Consider the following 24,376-nt stretch of genomic DNA (forward strand, 5'->3'; position numbering starts at 1 on the left):
TGTCCTTACATTACTGGGGGGTAATTTTAATTAATGTGTAATTTATTGAGAGATTATTGAATGGACTTTTACGAGAGCAGAAGTTCACATAGTTGCGCGCACTGAGCCGATGTCACAGACTGTCATTCAGTCACTGCTGCAGCATCAAACTCTTCAAAGTGAATCACTTTCTTCGCTCTGCACAGTGAAAAAAATAAATTGTTTCATCATGCAATGCCTTCATTTAACACCAAGACAAGCTGATATTTCAAGATTAAAATCTCAGCTCCAATTTTAGGCAGCACACTGAGGTAAATTTTGGCTCTAATCCTAATGCGGGATTTCTATGTAATGAGATGGTCATTTTCAGGGTGATTCTGTAAATATTGGTTCTTATGAAATCAGTTTTTGTGAACATTTTTAAAACAGTGCAGCAATATTTCACTGCGCTTTGTCCCACGTCCCTTATATCATGAGCAGTATTTACGCATTTACCCCACGCCCTCATGGGGGTACTGGAAACTATCGCAGCTACTTCAGGTGGATTAACTATAAATCCATGTAAACATTAAGTGTAAATCACTGCCATTCATGTGATCGACAACTGGAGCGCAAACAGACAGCATTTCTGTGCATGCATAGCGAGGTGCCTGGGGCGCGCGTGTGAGATGTGCATGCACAAGGCGATTTATATGGCGAAGAGAGTGGTTGTGTCCAAAATAGTTCACTCAGTCACTATTTTCTTTAGATTGAATGGCAGATAATGCACTGTATCTCAGCAGTGAGTGAATGAAGTGCAATACGTCATTGGATGCTAGTGTCGGAGCTCTGGGACTGTCAAAAAAAAACATCACATATTAAATGTTAAACTACTTGGGCCTTACTTGTTATTCTTATTAAATAATATATTAATACAATAAATCTTTATTCTGTTTGTCATTTTTAATATACTGTGTGTTAATATAAATACTAAACACATTTGATCATATAAAGAGTACATTTTAAAATGTGTCTGTATGTTTTGTCTCTCTATATGTTATGTTATTTTAATCAATTCAATAAGTGTAGGTGAAGGAGTGAAGGAAGCAGGAAAGTCCCAGCTTGTACATCAAATGTACACTCAAAATTACAGTGCATTGTTGGTAATAATGTGTGATCAAAAGTAGGCAACTAGTGGCTCACTCAGAATTCAGACACTCCTAAAAATAGTGCACTATATAGTGGATAGGGGGCGGTTTCAGATACAACGAGTGTTCCACGACCGGGGTTGGTGCCCTATGCACTAGGCTGTGTGTATGCATTTAGAGATCAGTGGAATTGCAGAACAATACTAATGATCTAAATACTTATGACACTGAAAACTGTAACTACACTTAAACAAGAATCCACACAGGATTAAAAGCTATGAAATAGTGAAAGAAGGCATTACTAAAAGCATGATCTTGCTTTGGTTTATATTTCAGCATTATATATATATATATAATGTCCTTGTGGGACATTTCACATTGTCACTTTAATAGTTACTAGAAATGTTTCCAAACCTCTCTAATGAACAAATTCATTAAGTTCTGACAAGAGCCCTTAAAGGGATAGTTCACCCAAAAATGTCAATTTTCATTATTTACTCACCCTCATGCCACCCCTGTTGTGTATGTCTTTCTTTCTTTTGCTGAACTCAAATTAAGATTTTTAGAAGAATTTCTCAGCACTGTAGGTCCATACAATGCAAATTAATGGGTCACAACATTTTAAAGCTAAACAAAGTTAGCATAAAAGTAATCCATAAGACTCCAGTGGTTAAATCAGTATCTTCAGAAGTGATGTGACAAGTGTGGATGAGAAACAGAGAAACAGATCACTTTCACATTCTTCTTCTTGTGTTTTTGGCGATTCACATTCTCTACATATAGCCCCTGCTATCTAGCAAAAAATACAAATATTGATCCGTTTCTCACCCACACCTATCATATAACTTCTGAAGACATGGAGTTAACCACTGGAGTCTTATGGATTACTTTTATGCTGCCTTTATGTGCTTTTTAGAGCATAACAATTTTGGCCTACAGAGCAAAAATATTATTTTAAAAATCTTAATTTTTGTTGTGTAGAAGAAAGGAAGTCATACTATTCTGGGATGGCATGAGGGTGAGTAAATGATGAGAGAATTTTCATTTTTGAGTAAACTATCTCTTTAAAGTGAAAGCTCAGCAATATCTTAATATTCTGTCATGATTTCCCTATCCTCATGTTGTTCCAAACCAGTGTGATACTTTGTATTATGTGGAATACAAAATATGTTTGACAGAATGTTAGGGACTGTCAGTCTCGGTCACCATTCACCTTCAAAATATGGAGAAAAAAAACACATATACCAAAAGTAAATAGTGACTCAGGCAAACATTCTGTCTAATATCTCCTTATTGTGTTGCATGGAAGAAAGACAGTCATACGGGTTTGGAACATTATGATGGTGAATGATGGTGAATTTCCATTAATAATAATAATAATTCTGTAATACATGTTCAATGTGTATTATGTAATGGAATATAGGGGAGTAAACGTCTATTCTGTCATTTGTGAAAGTAACGAGTTATGCACTAATTGAGTACTCTTTTAATTGGATAAAAATACTTTATTTTTAATTATTTTTTATTTTTACGTTAGTATTTTACTTCTGAAGTAAAGTACTTCTGAAAAAAAAAAACCTGAGTAATTATGTTTTTCAAGTAATTGTATTTTGTTGAGTACAGTTTTTGGCTACTCTACCCACCTCTGCTGAAAACACAAAGACTTTAGTGTAATGGGAAGCACATATTTATATATCTGAAAAAATCCCAAATATATATTGATAATCATCGGAAAAATCTGCTGATTATCAATGCGTGATAAAGACATCAATCCAAAGCCTATTTTGGATAGACTATAATATAATAATAGACATATAAAACAACTTCTAAAGTGAAAATGTCGGAAACTTTGTGAGATTTGTGTGTTTGTCGGCTGTCACAATGGTTTCAACAGTCTTTAGTAATCACTGGACAAAATGAAACTGGTATAATGTCAAATTAGGTGTGCAATCTTGATGTAGATAAATCTGATGCTGCTAAACATCTTAATAAACATTTAATTATAAATAAAATCATGTAAATCTAATTATTCAATGAATATAATATTTAATGTACCTCAAAAGATTCTGCAACCCAATCTCATATTGAACTCATTTGTATGAGTTATGCAGGTGGCAATATCGAAATACAAATACACACAAATGTTATTCAAAATAGAAAAATCAACCAAATCAAACCCCTTCAAACATAAACCACAACAGGATTTACATTTTTAACCTCAGCATTTCAGAACTTTATGGCGCTTCTCTATATGAGTAAGGGAAGTGAATAGAGCTGTCATGCTCCAAAAAAGTACAGAATAGTAATCCATACAAAACATTTCAGTGTCTACCCAAACATCTGAAAATTAATGTGTGCTAGAACCACATTTTATGTACGAATCTCAACGACTAATAATAATTCACATTGGCATCCTTAGAAATTCAAATCAAAAGCGATTCAGAATTCTCAAGAAATATTCATTTTTGGGTGGTTAAAAAACCTGTGATGTCCAATATATATATATATATATATATATATATATATATATATATATATATATATATATATATATATATATACATCATATGGAAGCAGGGCTGGAGTGGTGTTCTCCCTCCATTTAAAAGACAAGTCTAATAGATCCTGAAATGATGGTATTTTTAAGCAGAATGGGCTAACGCAAGCATAAAGGGTTAATTTAGCTTGGCTCAGGTGAGATAATTATTCTTTTTCCCCAGTTCAGTGCACATCCATAATGACTATTAACTAGGTTAAAATATTCAAGAACCACTGGGAGCTTGCGGATAAACACACACACACACACACACACACACACACACACACACACACACACACACACACACACACACACACACACACACACAGAGAGAGAGTGAGAGAGGGTTAGACTGAGGGGGAATCATTATTCTAATGAGAGAGCTGTAAAACTCTCCAATCACAAAGTCACCACAATGATCTTCTGGGACTGTGTGGGGTCACAGTCGTTCCCTCCTCAAGAACCCTGAGTGGATTTGTGGATGGGTGCTGATTAAAGTACATTCATGCATGGATCTACACTCTTGTGTATGGTTAAAGACTGGGATAATGGCTGTTTAGCTAATCTGATTTTGGATCACAGCGCACTGGCAGCCGCAAGCTTTCACACACGAGAGAGGGGAAGGTGTTAAAGGGTTTACCCAAAAATGAAATTCTGTCATCATTTACTCACCCTCATTTTTTCCAAACCCATTAGACTTTTAGCTTTCACGGAACACAAAAGGAGCATTTTTCAGAATCAGAATGATCTTTATTGCCAAGTGAGCATACACATACAAGGAATTTGTCATGGTGACAGAAGCTTCCAGTGCACAAACAATACAACAACAAGACAGAGATAATAAAAAATAAAAAGCAAATAGAAAATATAAGTTTATATAGAAATACACAATAAAATATATATATATATATATATATATATATATATATATATATATATATATAAATAATATATATATACAGTATATACTGTATATAAATGTATGTACAAATACAAAAATGTTATATACAGATAAGGAATGTAATGGTAGAAGAGGTAGGATATGTATACACTAAGCTGTGTTTTGTACATTTTTAAGAATATCTTGGCCGCTCTATTCCTTAAAATGAGAGTGAATGAGAACTAAGGGTGTTGACAAAAAAGCACCATAAATGTGGCCCATACAACTCATACAGGTGCTATATTCCAAGTATTCTGAAACTACTGTATATAATAGCTTTGTGTGCAAAGGAGACCAAATATTTGGTAGTTAATCTTCCACCATGGAGAAATTTGCACTGCAATAAATGTCATATGGACTATACAAATGACCCCATTTTTATAGTCCACCCACATGGCAGTGGTGGACTGAGTCCTGTTCCTTGCACATGTCTCATGATCAAACATCAAATATTTTCAGTGAATAAAGACTTACATTTAAGTCTGTCACACTTAGCTATCATATGGTTTCTGATTATTTTATTTCAGTGCTTCATTTAAATATTATTAATTTGTTATATAGACCATTTCAAGGACTGTTCGTTGGTGATGTCAGGTGATGTCATTGTTCCATGAACATTTCCTGCTTGTCAAAACAGAGTCTGTTAAGCAGAGGCAGGCCACTTCTATTAAAATGAATGGGAGAAATTGGAACGCCCAATGGAAGCCAACTGTCAACGGATGTAGAAAGGAAGTCCAGCCTTACAGGTAAAATAGCTAATCAACTTTTAGATACAGTAATCGCCTGTCAATCAAGGTGAGAACGTGCATGCGCATTAGCTAAACAAGACGGTAAAAATTCTTTTTTTAGCACAATCTGAGTTAAAGATGCAGAATGCATTATACAATTTGTGACGGAACAACACGCCACTCCCATGGATCATCGTCTCCCTGGTGACTTTTTCCTGTTTGGCTGCATGTGATGGGGCTCACCTGAACCACATGAAGAGCCTCAGCACCGTTGCCTGTGTTTAAACACAGAGTGTGCCTCTCCTGGGAGACTGGTCTGTACCTGCTGGCGTCTTCGCAGGTCCAGGAATGGAACAGGGAGTGTCGGATGGGAGTTAGATGCGTCGCCGGACCAACACCTCGGAACTCTGGCGTGGGTTAGATGCTACGCTGGGGATTGGAGTGCACGTTGTGGCAAATGGGCCAGGATTCAGGCACGCTATTCCCCTCAAGTGCCGAGGCCCAGGGAAGCTGGGCCACTCGAGTGAAGCCTGCACCCCACGTGCCTTGGACCAAGGAGGGGAGCACGTCACATTAACCGGGATCCCGCCCACTATCAACTGGATCTTCCCCTGTCTTCACTACTCTTCATTCACATATCACTTAGAAGTCCCCAGATTATTCTCTGTTTTGGACATTTTAAATAAATTCCTCTCCGAGGCCTGACACCACACCCACTGTGTCCGTCTCTTGCTCACCCCGCCACACAGTGTTGTCAGATTTAACTTCTTATTTGAAATATGTTTGTTTATCGTTATCTTGACCAGCCGTTTTTTTTAGATTTCGGTGTTTCACCATTCAAGTAGATAGGAGCTGAACATTCATGATGCTTGTTTACATAGAAAAATAGCTGCTCAAACTGCCCAAGAGCATTCCAAAGACAGCCGCTAAGTGGACTGACTTACCTTGAAAAAGATACTTTGTTTGTTATCGGACATGCCATTGGCCATTTTGGGGCTTGACAGACCCAGTCCCCATTCACTTTCATTATGTGGAAAAGAGTAACCAGGATATACTTCAAAAATGCACCTTTTTTGTTCCATGCAAGAAAGACACAGTTGTGGAATAGAATTGGAAGAATTGTAGGGAGATTTCAGAACTTTTAACAATAGAGTGAACTATTCCTTTAAGAAATGGACTCAATACCCTGGATTTCTAAATTAATCTGTTCTTTGGAAAAATGCATTTGTTCGGCAATCTCACTTCACTGAGAGCAAAATGAAAACATGGAACACTACCCATAAAATCTGAAACATCTTCACTTCTTGTCTTTTGGCTCAGTTAGTTTTTCAGTGGTGCTGAGTGGTGCTGGAAGAGAGATGTTTCTCCATACATCTGTTCCTGGCAGTGGTGGACTGAGTCCTGTTCCTGCTGCGTCCTCATCAAAAGAGAGTGAAAGATTTGCAATGAGGATGTTAATGATAATTATGCTGAGGTCTCTGTGGACGGCACTAAGCCCATTGGGCCCAAATACAGAGTTTAAGGACAAACCAAAACAGACCAACTTTTTATAAATAAATAAACACACATAAGGTTGAGGAAAAGAACAGGGCAAGAATCTTCACAATACCACTATGACATAGTGACCGTGGCCGGGGGGTGGGGGGTGGGGGGGGGGGGGGGGGTAGGCCATAGAAATCACATTCTCTAATCCACATATTCAAACTGATGCATACACTATTTTTAATATGAATGCAAATGAGATTTCAGAACTTCAGCGGAGGGGAAGATTATCAGTGAATAATTTAATCTTCTGTCCATTCAACACAAAAAAACTTTCACATGGCTTCAGAAGACTTGAATATATATCGGATATATCGTATAAATCATATACTACATTTATTGTGCTTTTATAGGCTTGACAGTCATGGTCAATATGAACTAGATTTGTATGTCACTTAAAAAAATTAAATAAAAAACCAAATAACAGCATATGAGTTTGAAACAGCATAAGGAGAGTTAATAATGACATAAATAATTTTTTTGGTTGGACAACTCCTTTAATACGGCTTCAGATCACAACCTGTTAAAGAACATCATTGGCATGTAAAAATGAGAAAGGGCATGTTTAGAAATGACCAGGTCATGCATTTCAGGAGATATGCACCTTTATTTTAAACAATTACACATGAGGTGTAATTGACAGCAGTATCAGCACTGCAAGGTACTGTATTCTGACAGGCTTCATGGAACCATGATTAATTACAGCACAGCTTCTCTGGGCTTTCCAATTTCCTGTGGCTTTCAGTAAGGGCTGTAGGTGATAGTACAGTAACTCCTGTTACACCTCTACTGAAGGAGAAAGAGACATCTCTCTCTCTCTCTCTCTCTCTCTCTCTCTCTCTCTCTCTCTCTCTCTCTCTCTCTCTTCTATCCTCTTGTGGATCAGAAGAGAAGTCAGCCAAACGAGGGATACCTTGATAAGTCTATGTAATACTTCTCCCTGCCATGAATGCTAACTACTTCCTATATTCACCAATGCAGGTGAGATTATCTACAAAAAAACAAATAGCTGCTTCTCTTCTTTTCCTCCACTTTCAATGTTAAGTTCAAATTTATTGTTTCCCAAACTGTTATCGTGGAGTTTACTATCACAGTCCTCTTCATTAATCAAAGCTAGGGCTTCATTTGTTCCCTGATATCCAAAGGGTCTTGGCATGATGTACATATGGAGAAAAAATAAAAAAATAAAAAAAGAGTGTGTTTATCATGAGATGTAAATAAATACATTAAAAATAAACCTTGTGAAATATACCTTTAACCAACCTATAAAGATTTCTGATTTATGGCAACAGATTTAAAACACATCTAAATTGTATGTTCATATAAAAGTCACACCTGCATTTACACAGAAAGTATTTATAAGTACTACAAAACTGGTCATTTATATGTAACATATATTTTCCCAAATGATAGTGAATCTTGGATATGCACATATGCCCAATTATATGAACTATACTTTTTATATGATCATATATGGCCATATATCAGGTTTCTTTATCTGATATATACTGTGGCTACATGTTGGATACTTTTGTTTACTATTAATTTTCCAGTTTAAAGCAATCTATTCTGTTTTTGCTTCATTATCTGTATCTAACAATTGCATACCCATTTACTCATCTAACATTAGCTTGCTAACAAGTTTATAGCAAAAAAAAAGTTCAAGGTAGAAAGTTTTGAACAGAGTGAACATTAGAATGGAAGTGCTTTTATTCTCTCAGTGCTGAATGCTGAAAACATGATTACATGTAAATAAGTCTGAATTATGAAAATATGAAATAATATGCATTAAAGGGATAGTTTACCTAAAAATTAATATTATCTAATCATTTACTCACCATCATGCCATCCCAGACATGTATGACTTTTTTTCATCTGCAGAACACAAACTAAGATTTTTAGAATTATATTTAAGCTCTGTTTGTCCTCACAATGAAAGTGAATGGTGACCAGAACATTGAGCTCCAAAAAGCACATAAAGGCAGCATAAAAGTAATCTATAAGAAGTGATATGATAAGTGTGGGTGAGAAACAGTTAATTATTTAAGTTATATTAATGAACCATTATTTATGATCATAAATAAAATTCTCCTTCCTGTCCAGTAGGTGGAGATATGCACAAATAATGTAAATCACCAAAAACAAAAGAATGTGAAAGTTAAAGTAAAGATTGATAGTAAAAATTACATAAATATTGATCTGTTTCGTGTATTGTATTCTATAATTGTATTCATGTATATACTATTCAGAAAAGCCATCAAATGGCATCATGTGACAACTAACCCCAGATATTGTAATAATTATTGCAATTATATGTTACCGGGACATATTGTCACAAATCAACATTTGTTATATAAACTGGATCTTTTCTCTTGGGCAATAAAAGTGGAAATATACAATATATATTTTTTGTAGATAAGACTTTAAGGGATGTGTCTATACAGAAATAAATAAACCCTCAGAAATATGAACTTAGAATTCTTGATAATTATTTTGTTGTTTTTCTGTAAAATATCTAAAAACCTTAAAACAAGATCAGTTTGATTTATCTTGTTTTAGAAACAACACTGCATAAGATATTTAGAATTTATTATATAACAGTTTTTAATAGTCAAAACAAGTGAAAAAATCTACCAGTGCTGAAGAAGTAATCCAAAGTATTTTGATTACGTTACTGACCTTGAGTAATCTAACAGAATATGTTACAAATTACATTTCACAGCATGTACTCTGTAATCTGTAGTGGAATACATTTCAAAAGTAACCCTCCCAACCCTGCTCACATTATGAAATCATATGGTTGAGTCCCTCATCCCTATGATGTGGCAATAGCAGTGTAACATATGGGACTGAACAGGGAGGGATAGGTGCATAAGGGTGTGAATATCCCGTGACCCCTAACGGATCAGCGTCCATATTGAAAGACAGCCTTGAACTGTAAGGAGATAATCCTGTTTGGCTGCCCCTGCTGACTGCCTCCTCACTGGGACACAGCACAGTTCTGCTCATCCCGGTGCTTCACATGCTAACGCAAACTAATGATGACCAACCAGACTTCCTCTCACAATACTGGCAGGACTTCAAGAGAAACAAACACATCATGTATTAATCAACATGCAAAATAGTAAAAGAGAAGCTTAGGAATAACTATAACTTGAGGGTAGTTCTACAAAAAGTAGATCAGATTTCAGATAAGCAAGACCTATGCTTTAAAATGTCCAACCGTTTTTCAAATGGCTCCTATGCCCCCTGGTTTAAACAATACATATTTACATATGTATTTGATGTTATTGGCATGTCTCCATATTTGTCAATCAAATCATATCACTTTATTGTCACTTCAATATGTACACAAGTGTAATGATGAGTTAAAAAAAAAACAACAAAAATAACTTGCAGAATGATATATATATACATTGTACATAATAACAACGAATAAAAAAAGTGCAAAATATTAACAGGTTTGTGCACTGTTTATGGGATTGGATCAATGATTTGATTCAGTTTGAAAGTGAATAACAAATTAAACGTTGTTCTGTTTATCACACAAATGGTGTTGGGAAGATTCATTTTAATGAATTGGTTCGTTCAGACAGTTTGTTTCATTAAACCGGTTCAAGAACAATTTAAAATCAAGTCATCATCCAAAAGGGTTCTCAGTCCCCGCGCAGCACTTCATGTTTTGTTTTTGTAGTAAAATTGCTGATTTTCACAGTATTTTTAATATGTATATACTGTACATTGTGTCAAATGTTGTTTGCCATTCTAACATTGTTGTTAAATGAACATTTTGTCTCAATACAAGTTAAGTTCAATTGACAGCATGTGTAGCATAATGTTGATTATAATAAAAATTCATTTGGCTCGCCACTCCTTTTTTAAGTAAAAATGGAGGTTATAGTGATGTACTTACATTGGAAGGGAATAGGGCCAATTTGTTAAGGGTTTAATAGTTTTATAAAAGCACTTAAATTAATTCTGTTAAAACTAATGTATTATTTGAGCTGTAAAGTTATTAAATCATACATTTTACAGTTGATTTAGGGTTTTAGGGTTTGTTGACATTATATCGTCATGGCAACAAAGTCATAAAATTGTCTATAATTTTACACAAAAAAGGTTATTAAGTGAATTTTTCTCACTAAAATCAGTGTTTATGTCTTGTGGACATGCTTTTGAAATGGTGAGTATTTTAACGTTTACAGATTGGCCCCATTCACTTCCATTGTAAGTGCCCCACTTTTTTAAAGAAAAATTTATTTTTGAGGTAATTAATATTATCCCACTAATGTCGCTTGAGCTTACTTGTATTGAACCTGGAATATTCTTTTAAGATATATATATATTATTAATATCGATTTTTCACATTTTGTTAACAGCACTGCTCTCATCACAAAGTTTTACTCCTAAAAAAAGTAATCCCTTACAATTGGGTGATCTACCAAAGCTTTGCAAATTGGTTCTATATAGTCATTAAAAATAATCTGTTCAAAATAAGTTTTTGTTTGGGAATCAGACATCACTACACACAAAGGAATCATATGGCATAAGTTGCATCAACAACTTTTACTGTGATTTTAGGGTGTTTGCTTTTTTCTTTTTTGTCCTTCATTATATGGGGGGTGTTCCATGCAAAATAAATGTCACATGGGTTAACTCAAATGACTCTCTTTAGTGCAGTCTTTATATGAAAGAATACATAATGACAGAAAATAATGATAACATTAACATTTTTGTGTGGACCATTCCTTTAACCATCATATTTCTTTGATTTCAGAAGTGAACTAAACCAGCAAACACATGCACACACAGGTGTGAAATATGAATTTCCTGAAATTGTTTTACAGCCCTACAGTTGTTTCTTATTTCATTTTAACCATTTTTCACTATGTACTTCTGTAATGAAATCCCTCTCTGGAGTGTTGTGCTATGTTTGTGTTTTCATCGAGTATCTCAAATGCCCTAATTCGCACTGAATCAACATCTCTTTGTACAAGCCGACAGAGAAGCGGGGTGGAGAGGGATTCCCCCAGCTGTGAGCTCAAGAACGCTCGTGCTAATGCGTCCCTCAGGAGGGGAGATGCAGATTAGTGGAGCAAGTGAAAAAAGTTGTTATTAAAAATAAACTGTGCAAGAGAGAACGAGCGAGAGGGGATAGAGGAAAGGAAAACTTCAAAAGGTGATGTTTAGCATTGCCATAATACAACATGACAGGTTTATAAAACTTGCCACTCTCTGTTGAAGAGCTGGTAATTGACTCGGGCAGCGGAAAGTGATGGCATATTCGACTTTAAAAAATGACTTTAATGATGCAGTTATTGTGTTACCGAAATGGAAATAAAACTTGAATTCCCTCACTGAGGAACGATCCTGCATGCTTCAATGTGCACTCGCTAGAAAGTGATTCTCATAGCAGATTCCCATGTTCCTGCGCTCCTGACGATTTAGAAAATCTCTCTCTCTCTCTCTCTCTCTCTCTCTCTCTCTCTCTCTCTCTCTCTTGAATTCGGTTTGCAAAGGTAATGAGAAGCTAATGAGGCTTGACTTGAATTTTTTCAGCACTCCACTCCTGGCAGCTTCCCAGAGGGGCTGAAGGAGATGTTTAGCTTCTATAGAAGCTGTGATGATGGATAGATGGATAGATGGGTGCAGGAGTTGAGCCTCTGCATTTGGTCTCCATTCACCGCACATAGAGGGGAGGGCGAGAATGGGGTCAGAAACTGAAGGAGGGAGAGAATAGCCATAAAGAAGGGGAGAAGAAATCAGCACTCTTGAAGCGAGATGAAATCGAGATGGCAGTCTGAAAAGAAAAGGCTGTATCAGCCTGAGAATCCGTTGGATGTTTTGCACTGAATAATATAGCCCTGCTGATGTGCAGACCTTTGCTGAGAGACCTGGAAAAAAGAAAAAGAAAAGAAAACTTTGACCTGCTCCCAGTGTTTGGGAAGCTACTTTGAAACTGTAACTTGCCGATCTACAAGCTACTCATAAAAGAAGTAGTTAAATGAAAATGTAGTAAGCTACAGAACAACATGCTAATGAAAAATAGCTGGCTACATTGAATCTATATATGGGGGCAATATCCTTTTCAGGTGATATAATATATAATTTAATCAGAGCATCATTCATGGCATAAAACCAATGAGAGGTTTTGAATAAATGAATCTTAATTAGTGTGACCGCAATTAATTTGAACAGATAAATTTCCCTGCTGAAAAATCCAGCTAAAACCAGCCTAAGCTGGTTGGCTGGTCTTAGCTGGTTTAAGCTGGAAGTAGCTGGTTTTAGTTGGTCTCCCAGCCTGGCTTAGCTGGTTTTAGCTGGTCTCCCAGCCTGGCTTAGCTGGTCAAGCTGGTCTCCCAGCCTGGCTTAGCTGGTTTTAGCTGGTCTCCCAGCCTGGCTTAGCTGGTCAAGCTGGTCTCCCAGCCTGGCTTAGCTAGGCTGGTCTCCCAGCCTGGCTTAGCTGGTTTTAGCTGGTCTCCCAGCCTGGCTTAGCTGGTCAAGCTGGTCTCCCAGCTAAAACCAACACTGACCAGCTAAGACCAGCCTGACCAGCTAAAACCAGCTAAGGCCAGCTAAGACCAGCCTGACCAACTAAGACCAGCTAAGACAGTACCAGTTACGTAATTTTTCTGTACTTTTTGGTAATTTCATGACTTACTAACTGGTAACGTAACTACAACGTCGCAGGCCCGTAATTTCATCACCATTAAATTACCAATTCACAACGTTGTCATTACGGGCTCCTAATGTTGCAAGATAACCAAGAACGTTTCAGTTACGTAATATATTCGTAATTTTGTGTGCAATTGTATGACTTACTGGCAATGAGACTGCAATGTCCCAGGCCCGTAATTTTACCACCTTTCACGTAATAACTCAAAACAAATTGCATTTGTTTGTTTGTTTTTGTTGCTGTAGCATAACACCAAGTGTTGTACATCTGGAAGACAGTTACATTTTGCAAAAAGGGGTCATATGAAATAAAATGTTAATAGTAATGTATTTCATGCATTCGTTGTTTTGTATCCGTTTGCTTTACAGTCTCAGACGATTAATTATTTGGACATTACATTTTTTAATCCTCTGCAACAGAATACAAACCACAATTTGGGATCCTGACATGTCAAATTCCTATGCTATGTGGAGGTCCTCTGGATAAAGACAACACACACATATATTCAACTTTATGAAGGCACTTTATTTAGACCAGGATACACAATTTCTGTATCAAACAGGCTTCTTAAAGGTTGCAATATATTTATCACTTGATATGATCCACATATTAATTTGATACAGGTGTGTAATGCTTTGTAGTAACTTGTAAAAAAATGGCCAACTTAAGTTCGCGTTCATTAAATGGGTGGAGGATGAAAAATTCCCAATTCTGCCCACTGAACATATTAGAAAATTTTATGAGGATGAATACACAGCGGGAATGGACGAAAATTACGTTTACTTGGTGGAGTTGCGCCAAGTCGTCAAAGAGCCGAAAGGGGGGTGGGTGGCCGGCCGGACTATGAGGCCTCCATCATCAAGATAGCAGGTGCCTATTTTTATTATGCTATTTCCAATATAATCCTCTTATATTATCATCTATTATTCTGTATACCGCTTGTAGCTACCCGGTTTGTCGCTACAAAACGTCAGTAAACTATTCATTTTGTTATTTTTTATTTTAGATAACATCATTTAATAGGTAGTAGGCCTATGTAGCGTTATTCTACCTCCTCAGAAAGGGAAAGAACTTTACAAATGAAACTTAAGGAAATTGAAGAACAGCTACCCAAGTCAGACACTAAAGAGAAAGAGTAAACCTTCAATGAATCTCATAGAGGCCGCAGAGATGAGAGCGGAACCAGCAGCTAAGAAAAAGGTTAGTGTTGGTCAGAACGTGTGTGTGTGTGTACATACATATATATATTTACATAATTATAATTACATATAATTGTACTTGTTTACAGTCAATGATGTATGTTTAAGGTACACCTTACAGACCTACCAAATGATCTAAAGGTATGGAATGAAAGAAAAATTCTACAGCGTGTGATAAATCAACCGAGAGAAGAGAACACGAATCTAAATAAAGAGAATGAGAGGCTGAAAAATGAAATGCTTGAACGTAAGTACTGTACTAATAAAATTTATATATATATATATATATATATATATATATATATATATATATATATATATATATATAATTGTATTAGTACAGTATATACAGTGTATATATATATATATATATATATATATATATATATATATATATATATATATATATATATATATATGTGTGTGTTTGTGTGTGTGTGCGCTTACACTAACCACAGTTTGGTCTTTCAACTGTTTTTTGTTTTGGTTGGTTTGTTTTTTAATTTTTTCAAAATATATTCACATTTAATTTTACTTTCACAGAAATCCCAACTCTCCTTCTGGCTATAGACCACTTAGGGAGGTTAGAATTGTTTACATAATATAAAGCACAGACTAATGACAATGTTCCACATTTCCTTGCCTTTTTAAACTTAAGACCTTTAGAGTTTTTTGGTTGCTCAGTAGTAATATTTCTGCCTATTTATTTCAGCCCATGAAATCAAATGCAGATGTCCCTGAAATAAGATTTAAATCTAATTCATTAATTTGTTTGTCATTATCATTATTATTATTGTTGTTGTTGTTGTTGTTGTTGTTGTTGTTGGTGGTGGTGCAGTTTACAATAGCTTGTGGAGTCTGTTGCAGATGTTCATGATGTACATTTTACATGTTGTTCATATCTATGAACATATGATATAGATAAAAAACAAAACAAACTTGTGCATTGTACTCAGGACCACTGATCACGAACGGATGGATGGGGCGGGCCCTTGCACTGGGCCCCGCACCATGCTTGTGACGTCCTTGATTGTTCTTGCATCTGAACAAGGAATAGTCTGCTTTCTAAAGGTTTTTCTGATGTACAGTATTAAGTGACTTGTTTCTAATATATGAATTTCTCTCTTACAAATGTCAAAGATTCCATCTCATGTTCCCATCTCACATGCTCATAAAGTAAGTATTTGCTGCTTTTTATGTAATGTCTGTGCCACATGCTATTATGTCACATACTGAAGCATAACTATTAAAATAATGACTGTTTTCTTGAGATCATTAGATAAACTTATATTGTAACAACAATTGTCCAGTACTATTGCTAACATATATCCATTTACTGTATTAATTTTAGCCTTTGGAATCAAATGAAGATTTCCTTGATGTAAGTTATGCATTTTTAACTATTGTTTTTATTATAAATATACTTGTACAAGTTAGGAACATTATTCATAGCATCCTAGTGATTTGAACATGACTGTGGTAGATAAAGATTAGTTCACCTAAAATAGATACTCTCATCATTTACTCCCCCTTGTGTTGTTTCAAGTTTGTATGACTTTTTTTCTTCAGCATAACAGCAAGATATTTTCTGATGGAGATATGGTGAGTATATGCATATACAGTGCATCTGGAAAGTATTCACAGCGCTTCACTTATTCCACATTTTGTTATGTTACAGCCTTATTCAAAAATTGATTAAATTAATAATTTTCCTCAAAATTCTACAAACAATACCCCATAATGACAACGTGAAAGAAGTCTGTATGAAATCTTTGCAAATTTACTAAAAATTAAAAATAACAAAATCACATGTACATAAGTATTCACAGCCTTTGCTCAATACTTTGTTGAAGCACCTTTGGCACCAATTACAGCCTCAAGTCTTTTTGAGTATGATACTACAAGCTTGGCACACCTATTTTTAGGCAGTTTCTCTCATTCTTCTTTGCAGGACCTCTGAAGCTCCATCAGGTTGGATGGGGAGCATCGGTGCACAACCATTTTCAGATCTCTCCAGAGATGTTCAATCGGGATCAAGTCTGGGCTCTGGCTGGGCCACTCAAGGACATTCACAGAGTTGTCCTGTAGCCACTCCTTTATCATCTTGGCTATGTGCTTAGCGTTGTTGTCCTGTTGGAAGATGAACCTTCGCCCCAGTCTGAGGTCCAGAGCACTCTGCATCAAGGATGTATCTGTACATTGCGGCATTCATCTTTCCCTTGATCCTGACTAGTCTCCCAGTTCCTGTCACTGAAAAACATCCCCACAGCATGATGCTGCCACCACCATGCTTCACTGTAGGGATGGTATTGGCCAGGTAATGAGTGGTGCCTGGTTTCCTCCAGACATGACCCTTGACATTCAGGCCAAAGTGTTCAATCTTTGTTTCATCAGACCAGAGAATTTTGTTTGTCATGATCTGAGAGTCTTTCAGGTGCCTTTTGGCAAACTCCAGGTGGGCTGTCATGTGCCTTTTACAGAGGATTGGCTTCTGTCTGGCCACTCTACCATACAGGCCTGATTGGTGGAGTGCTGCAGAGATGGTTGTTCTTCTGGAAGGTTCTCCTCTCTCAACAGAGAAACGCTGGAGCTCTGTCAGAGTGACCATCGGGTTCTTGGTCACCTCCCTGACTAAAGCCCTTCTCCCCTGAACGCTCAGTTTGGCGGGGCGGCCATCTCTAGGAAGAGTCCTGGTGGTTCCAAACTTCCATTTACAGATGACGGAGGCCACTGTGCTCATTGGGACCTTCAATGCTGCAGAGATTTTCTGTACCCTTCCCCAGATCTGTGCCTCGATACAATCCTGTCTCGGATGTCTACAGGCCATTCCTTGGACTTCATGGCTTGGTTTGTGCTCTGACATGCACTGTTAACTGTGGGACCTTATATAGACAGGTGTGTGCCTTTCCAAATCATGTCCAATCAACTGAATTCACCACAGGTGGACTCCAATCAAGTTGTAGAAACATCTCAAGGATGATCAGTGGAAACAGGATGCACCTGAGCTTTTGAGTGTCATGGCAAAGGCTGTGAATACTTATGTACATGTGATTTTTTTTTTTCTTTTTAGTAAATTTGCAAAGATTTCAAACAACCTTCTTTCATGTTGTCATTATGGGGTATTGTTTGCAGATTTTTTAGGAAAATAATGAATTTAATCCATTTTGTAATAAGGTTGTAACATAACATAAAATGTGGAAAAGTGAAGCGCTGTGAATACTTTCCGGATGCACTGTAGACATACAGTCCTAGTGCTTAACACATGCAGAGAGCACTAGGTAGAACCAGGAAGTTATTTAATTAATCATGATCATTAAGTTGATTGCTGATGTCAAGATTTACAGTAGAAGTATATTTTGAAGGACTGTTTTGGTCTGTTCTCACCCAAAATCATGAAGACATTTGCTTCAGAACACATTTATTAAACTACTGGAGTCTTATGGTTACAATTAAGCTTTTTGTCTTTTTCAGAACATGAAACTCCTATTCACTTGCATTTTATGGGTGTATTCACATCATACATCCATCAAAATATAAGTCACATGACTTAAAAAGCAGTAATGTTTAGATAGTTGGGCAAAGTTCTGATATTCTGATACTTCTACAAAGATTTTATGATGCTCAGTGTTATGTGTATTGTTTTTAATCTATCAATATTTTGCTTCACAGGTGCCAAAGGCTCCATCCAAGTCTTCTCTGTCTGGTTCTGCCAAAGTATTTTGTTTTCACCTTGCAAAAATACATTGTGCAGTTACATCAGTGTCATTGCTTTGTTAATTCTTAATAAAGTGTGTAAATGTTTGTAGGTAAGCTCTTCCTGTCTGTAAACTGTCCGTCTGTAATAACATTTAATTTTATTATTTTTTTTGTCATTTTTACTTTTATTAGTGTTGCAGTGATGCTAATTATGTAAGTACTTTTTGCTGAGGATTTAGGTCTGTATATACAGATTTGTTATGCATTTCTGTGATGGATGAAATGGCTGAATAAAAACTTAAGTTGAGTTTTAAATAATTTATTTGAAAATAATGTATATTGTAAATCTCTTTTTATGTGATCACAACCACAGGTGGAGTTAGCACATGGCACAGGTATAACCATTCTAAAGCATCAATGGACTTCTGCCGTGCAGACCCAAACAGCCACTTCAATGGTACATGTTCTTTTAATGGCCTCCTTCCCACTGGAGATTCTGATCCACAGCAATTTGAAAGGTAAACAGTTTCGAAGGCCAGGTCATAGTTTAAAAGTTGCTAAATCTAGCAACAAAATTGTGAAGTTTGCATCAATGCTTAAGCCTGCTCTATGCAGCTGCTTGTTGCCGAAGGTTCGCACACAAATTATGTCATTGCAGCGTTGCTGGGTAAAAACTACAGAGTAGTTTAAAAAAAGGCTAATTCTACCTCTCCTTCATTATTTTCTTTACTGTCCAAAACATCCATCAAATCCTATGCTATCCCATGCTATAGTTATTTTTCTTCAGTTCCACTGTTAAGGTGAACAAAAATATTTGGAAATTTAAAACTAGTTTGAAGACAATGGTGCATGCCCTCTGTACCCTATACAAATGTTCATGTATCGTGTATTGTCTTTTGTAGGAGGAATGAGTAAAACTGACTGTGGTGCAGAGAGAAGGAATGCCGTTGACAAGGACACCATGGCAGCAATATATGGTAAGTCAATAGTTGCTGTGCGTCATACTGTTTGAGTAGGTACTACATTTGTATTTGAATTTACTTCACAACCATTAAAAATGTATGTTCTATATGAGTTAAATTTTGACTTTTTATTTATTTATTTATTTACTTACATACTATGAATTCGGACATACTACCATGTTGGCATACTTTTTTTCGAATACTGTATAGTAGATAAGTATTTGATTTTGGATACAGAGTTGGTGAAAGGAAAATTTAATAGAAAAATTCAGTTAAAGGATTAATTCAACCAAAAAATTAAAACAATTTCATAATTTACCCTCATGTTTTTCCAAACCTGTAAGACTTTAGTTCATCTTCAAAAACACAAATGAAGATTTTTTTATTTTTTATGAATTAACTTTTGAAGCGTTAAATTGGTAGTTAAATTGGCGTGGACTGTCAATGGAGGGACAGAAATCTCTCAAATTTCATTAAAATATCTTAATTTGTGTTTTGAAGATGAACGAAAGTTTTATGGGTTTGGAATAACACGAGGATCGAGTAATTAATGACAGAATTTTCATTTTTGGGTGAACCATCCCTTTAAAATATAGCTGTGATTTTTGTCTCTTACAGTGGCAGTGAAGAAGTTTCCCAATGTGTCCAGAGGAGCTTTGGGGTTTGCAGTGAATTCTAAGATGGGGGAACTGAGATGGCTTGAAAAAAAGTTAATTTTTAGAAATTTAAAATATGTTCGTTGCTTGATTTTTATTCAAATGTGTTACATACATGTTCACATTTTAGACATCATATAAAGATTTTCTTCAAATCTTACATGTGTGTATTTTCTTGTATTGAAATATATGGAGGGCAAAATATATTTTTAAATGCCTTTAAAATATATTTAAAATATATTTTCAAAAATGCCCAAAAAATGTATTTGTAGATGTATTAAGACAAATATTTTAGCAAATATATTTTTTGTATATTTTGAAAAAGACTCATTTGCCCAAAAGATAGTTTTGGGCAAATGAGGACAGAAATTAGATTGGTACTGCAAGTCCGCCCACATATAATATTAATTAAGATTAAAATTACCAACTGGTTACCAACACACAACTATTGATTCACGACGTTGCCACAACGTTGCTACGACAAACAGGCATCGTCACAAAGTTACGTTGTGGCGACGAATCCAGGAATTTCACTTTTCTGGTTGTCACGACGTAACCACTTACTTTGCCACGACGGAAGATTCGTAATGTGATTACGTTGCCGTTACGTAATGGTCACGTAATTTGGCTAGCTGGGAAAGCCAACACTGACCAGCTAAAACCAGCCTGACCAGCTAAGACCAGCCTGACCAGCTAAAACCAACACTGACCAGCTAAGACCAGCCTGACCAACTAAGACCAGCTAAAACCAACACTGACCAGCTAAAACTAGCCTGACCAGCTAAGACCAGCCTGACCAACTAAGACCAGCCAAAACCAACACTGACCAGCCTGACCAGCTAAAAAAAGTGTTCAAAACCCCTCTAAAACCAGCCTGATAAACCAGCTATGACCAGGCTGGGAGACCAGCCTGACCATCTTAGGCTGGTTTAAGCTGGATTTTTCAGCAGGGTTACACTTAACACAATTAATAAAAGTAAAATATGCTAAGCTAAAATGATATTTCTAGCTATTTTACATACACATGTTACCAGACACGATCATATTATTTTATCAAGAAAATTCACGTTAGATCAAAATATATTTTTTTCTAGTAAGACCTTTGATATAAGGGCAAAAATCATACTCTTGATAATAATTTTTGTATTGTATTCCTGTACAAATATCTAAAAATCCTTAAAAGAGATCAATTCTGTAGTGGAATACATTTCTAAAGTAACGCTCCCAACCCTGCATATGATCCTAACATGGCAGCCCCCATGAGAGGACCCTCTCCATGTAGAATTAAACAGCTTTTTATAAGATTACGGAAATGAGTCTTCATCTCACGTGAGTGGTCCTGATTTTCTACATGTTTAAAAACTATTCATTTGTTTGGGAGTAAAACATTTTTAATGAAGAAATAAATTCTGAGTGCACCTTTAACATCCTTAGCTAAATCAAAGCTAACTCTGTGTGGCAGGGCGGAGGGCGGGGCCGGGTCGTGATACTACACACCCGGTCCCGTATTAGGCTAATTATGCCTCCGTGAGGTTTAAAGGCCGACTGCAGAGGGCCGTGCGGGAGAGAGAGATCGTTAGCGGACATGTCCGTCATGTGTGTGTTTGTGTTGTCTTTTAAGTTTATCATTAAACCTATTAATTATATTGAAAAGCCGGTTCTCGCCTCCTCATTTCCATTGAATACCTTTACACTCTGCTTTCGGCTTACTCTCTTTGCATGTGTGTTGTTTGAATGTGGGCTCTATTTTAAGATTGCTATGATAGGCTAAGTTTTAAGCACACCACTATGCAATAGGTCGTAGCACAGGTCAGTGGCCATTGCCATTAAGTTGTGGTATTTTCGTGCAAGTATGCACTAAGTCTAGGTGCAAGTGTGTTGGCAAATCGCCAGGGTCAAGTGCAATTTAATTAGGAGGTTTTTCTCTGGTTGATACACAATATGCGCATTAACTGTATCCTTATTGAATTTCAGGCATAACTCTATGACTGTAACACACTCCTTAAATAAGCATAGAAAATGTGGTGCTCTTTTTAATTATAGAGAAAGTAACGATTATTAATCATATTGATCTAATGAGACACATATCACGGCCAGTATTAGCAGTGATTGTCATGGACATACTTTGATGTTACACTGTATATTCAGAGTTTGGACTTTATTACCACCTGGTAGAATCTCCAAAATGCAAATGCAGGAACTGAGTTCGAAAATAGACGTCCTAGCACAATGACCTATTTCTCAGGAAAATAGCAAATTGCACTTTGTGCTACTTCATTAACATAGAATACACCCACAGTTTGTGTGTATACACCCACAGATAGTGCAATTACTCACACACTCTTAGAAGAAAAGGTTCCATATAGAACCGAACAATGGTTCTATTGCTCCTTTTTATATATAACCCTTTTTAAGTGTTTTGATCCAGGTGAAAATGTTTTATATAGAACCTTTTAGGGGTTCCCAACATGGAATAGAATTTGAAGTTTAAATTTTTTTTAATTTAGTTTGTGCTTTTATTACCAGCAAAAAAAAAAACTTGAATATAAACCTGAATATTTTGTACTAAGAAATTGACATAACCTTATAAAAAATGTTTTAGTATTATTTAGTAAAGCACTTTAAATAGTTTGTATTTACAACAGCACAAGCAAAAAAAACTAAACAAAAAAAACACAATTCATAATGCAATATACATAAACATTGACTTAATAAATCCACAGGTTTCTAGCTAAAAGACTAATTGGTAGTAATAATATTTACTTTATATAAAAATCTTTATGAAATAATTTAACATTAACCATATGTTATTAATCTTGTTTATGAATGTAACTAAGTACAAACTAAATAAACAAAATAAAATAAAACATAATGTAAATTATACTTATACACACATACAGTACATACATTAAGCAATTGACAGCCTAAAGAATCATTTTTTCCAAAAAAGTATCCAACTAAATGGGATTGTAAAGATAAATTGAATAGTATTTGGCTAGTCATGTGATCTCAACATGGCAGCACTCATGAATTTGCCCCACCACAACACATGTAGAATAAAGCAGCTTTATCTCTAGGAATAATATGACTGTGACATTTATGAATGTTCATCTCATAGGAGTGTACACCATTACATTTATTATTATTATTATTATTTTTCAAAAATACTATACTTTTACTATTGCTTTTTTTTAAAAAGATGAATAATTAGCCAAATTAGCTAACTTTTAAGTTCGTAGCATCAATGCATTTAGTTAGTTGCTTTCCAACATTGCTTTCTCCATACCACCACTCGACCTCAGTTTACTGCAATCTGGAGCATGTGGAATGAAGGGAAAAGGAAAAGTGGAAAAAAATGGAAAATGAAGACCAATAAAACCATGTCTTCCTTTTCTGATTTTCGTTCACCGCCAGGCCTGGATGACTTCTTTAGCACAAAGGAAAAAGTCAGTCTTGCACAGTGGATTCGGGCTGGTGTAATGAAGTCATAGCAGACTCTCAGACTGATAGACCTGTTAATGAGCTCCACTCCTGTGATGGGAGTTGAGAGTAGATGGGGAAAAAAAGGGATGTACCAGGTAGGCATGGGCACCGTTGGATCATTAGCGTAATTTAAGCAGAAAAAGGTCTTTGTTTCTCTCCGAATTGCCGGGGAGGCTGAAAAGGGACCTTGAGGCCTCTCGAAAGCGTTTTGCTGGCACGCACGTCAATAATTGATTGTCTTTGTTGTGGTAATCTGAAATTAATTTGCACTTGAACCAATCTTTCTTCCAGGATCAATTTAAAAACACTGTTATAATTATGTGCCCGGCATGAAAACTGAGAGCAGACACTGATATGACGAGCCAGAATATTTAAATTCCCCAGGTACTTAAAAGCCTTTTTTTCCTGACTTATCTTGCATGGTAATAAAACAAAACACTCATCGTGCATAGGCTTAGGGGAGAGGTATTTGCCGGAGGGGTAACAGTAATATCTGCTGTATTGCTACACGTTTACCCATGTACTCTCTCAGTAGGTCATCGCTTTATTTCAAATGATGTTAAACTTGCACTAATGTAAGCCGAAGCTGCAAGGACAGAATCTGACGGCGGAGCTCAGGTGAATTCTCTTCAGCCCCCTTTTCAGCCTAAAAACAACTTTAATTATGATAGCCATTTCAAATCTATTAGAGACTACCTGCTAATACTGTCAATTGATCTTAGCAGCGCATCCCCCTCTTGTTCTCAGCACGAGCTTTTTAATATCTTTATCAGAATGCTTATTTTCCATACCCGGATTAGAGTTTGTAGTGGGGAATCTCGTTAGCTTTAGTTGGACCATCTTGAGCAG

At 36.1% G+C, this 24,376-nt stretch overlaps 1 long non-coding RNA gene across 1 annotated transcript; it reads left to right on the forward strand.

The window, feature by feature from the left end:
* The first annotated feature begins 18,306 nt into the window (after positions 1–18,306).
* On the forward strand, positions 18,307–18,944 carry LOC127655570 (uncharacterized). The gene is made up of 3 exons (XR_007972052.1): positions 18,307–18,444; positions 18,619–18,639; positions 18,800–18,944. It is a non-coding gene; the product is annotated as an uncharacterized LOC127655570 (long non-coding RNA).
* Positions 18,945–24,376: the final 5,432 nt, after the last annotated feature.

This window comes from Xyrauchen texanus, chromosome 15 (genome assembly GCF_025860055.1).
Source record: "Xyrauchen texanus isolate HMW12.3.18 chromosome 15, RBS_HiC_50CHRs, whole genome shotgun sequence".
In the NCBI taxonomy this organism is placed as follows: domain Eukaryota; kingdom Metazoa; phylum Chordata; class Actinopteri; order Cypriniformes; family Catostomidae; genus Xyrauchen; species Xyrauchen texanus.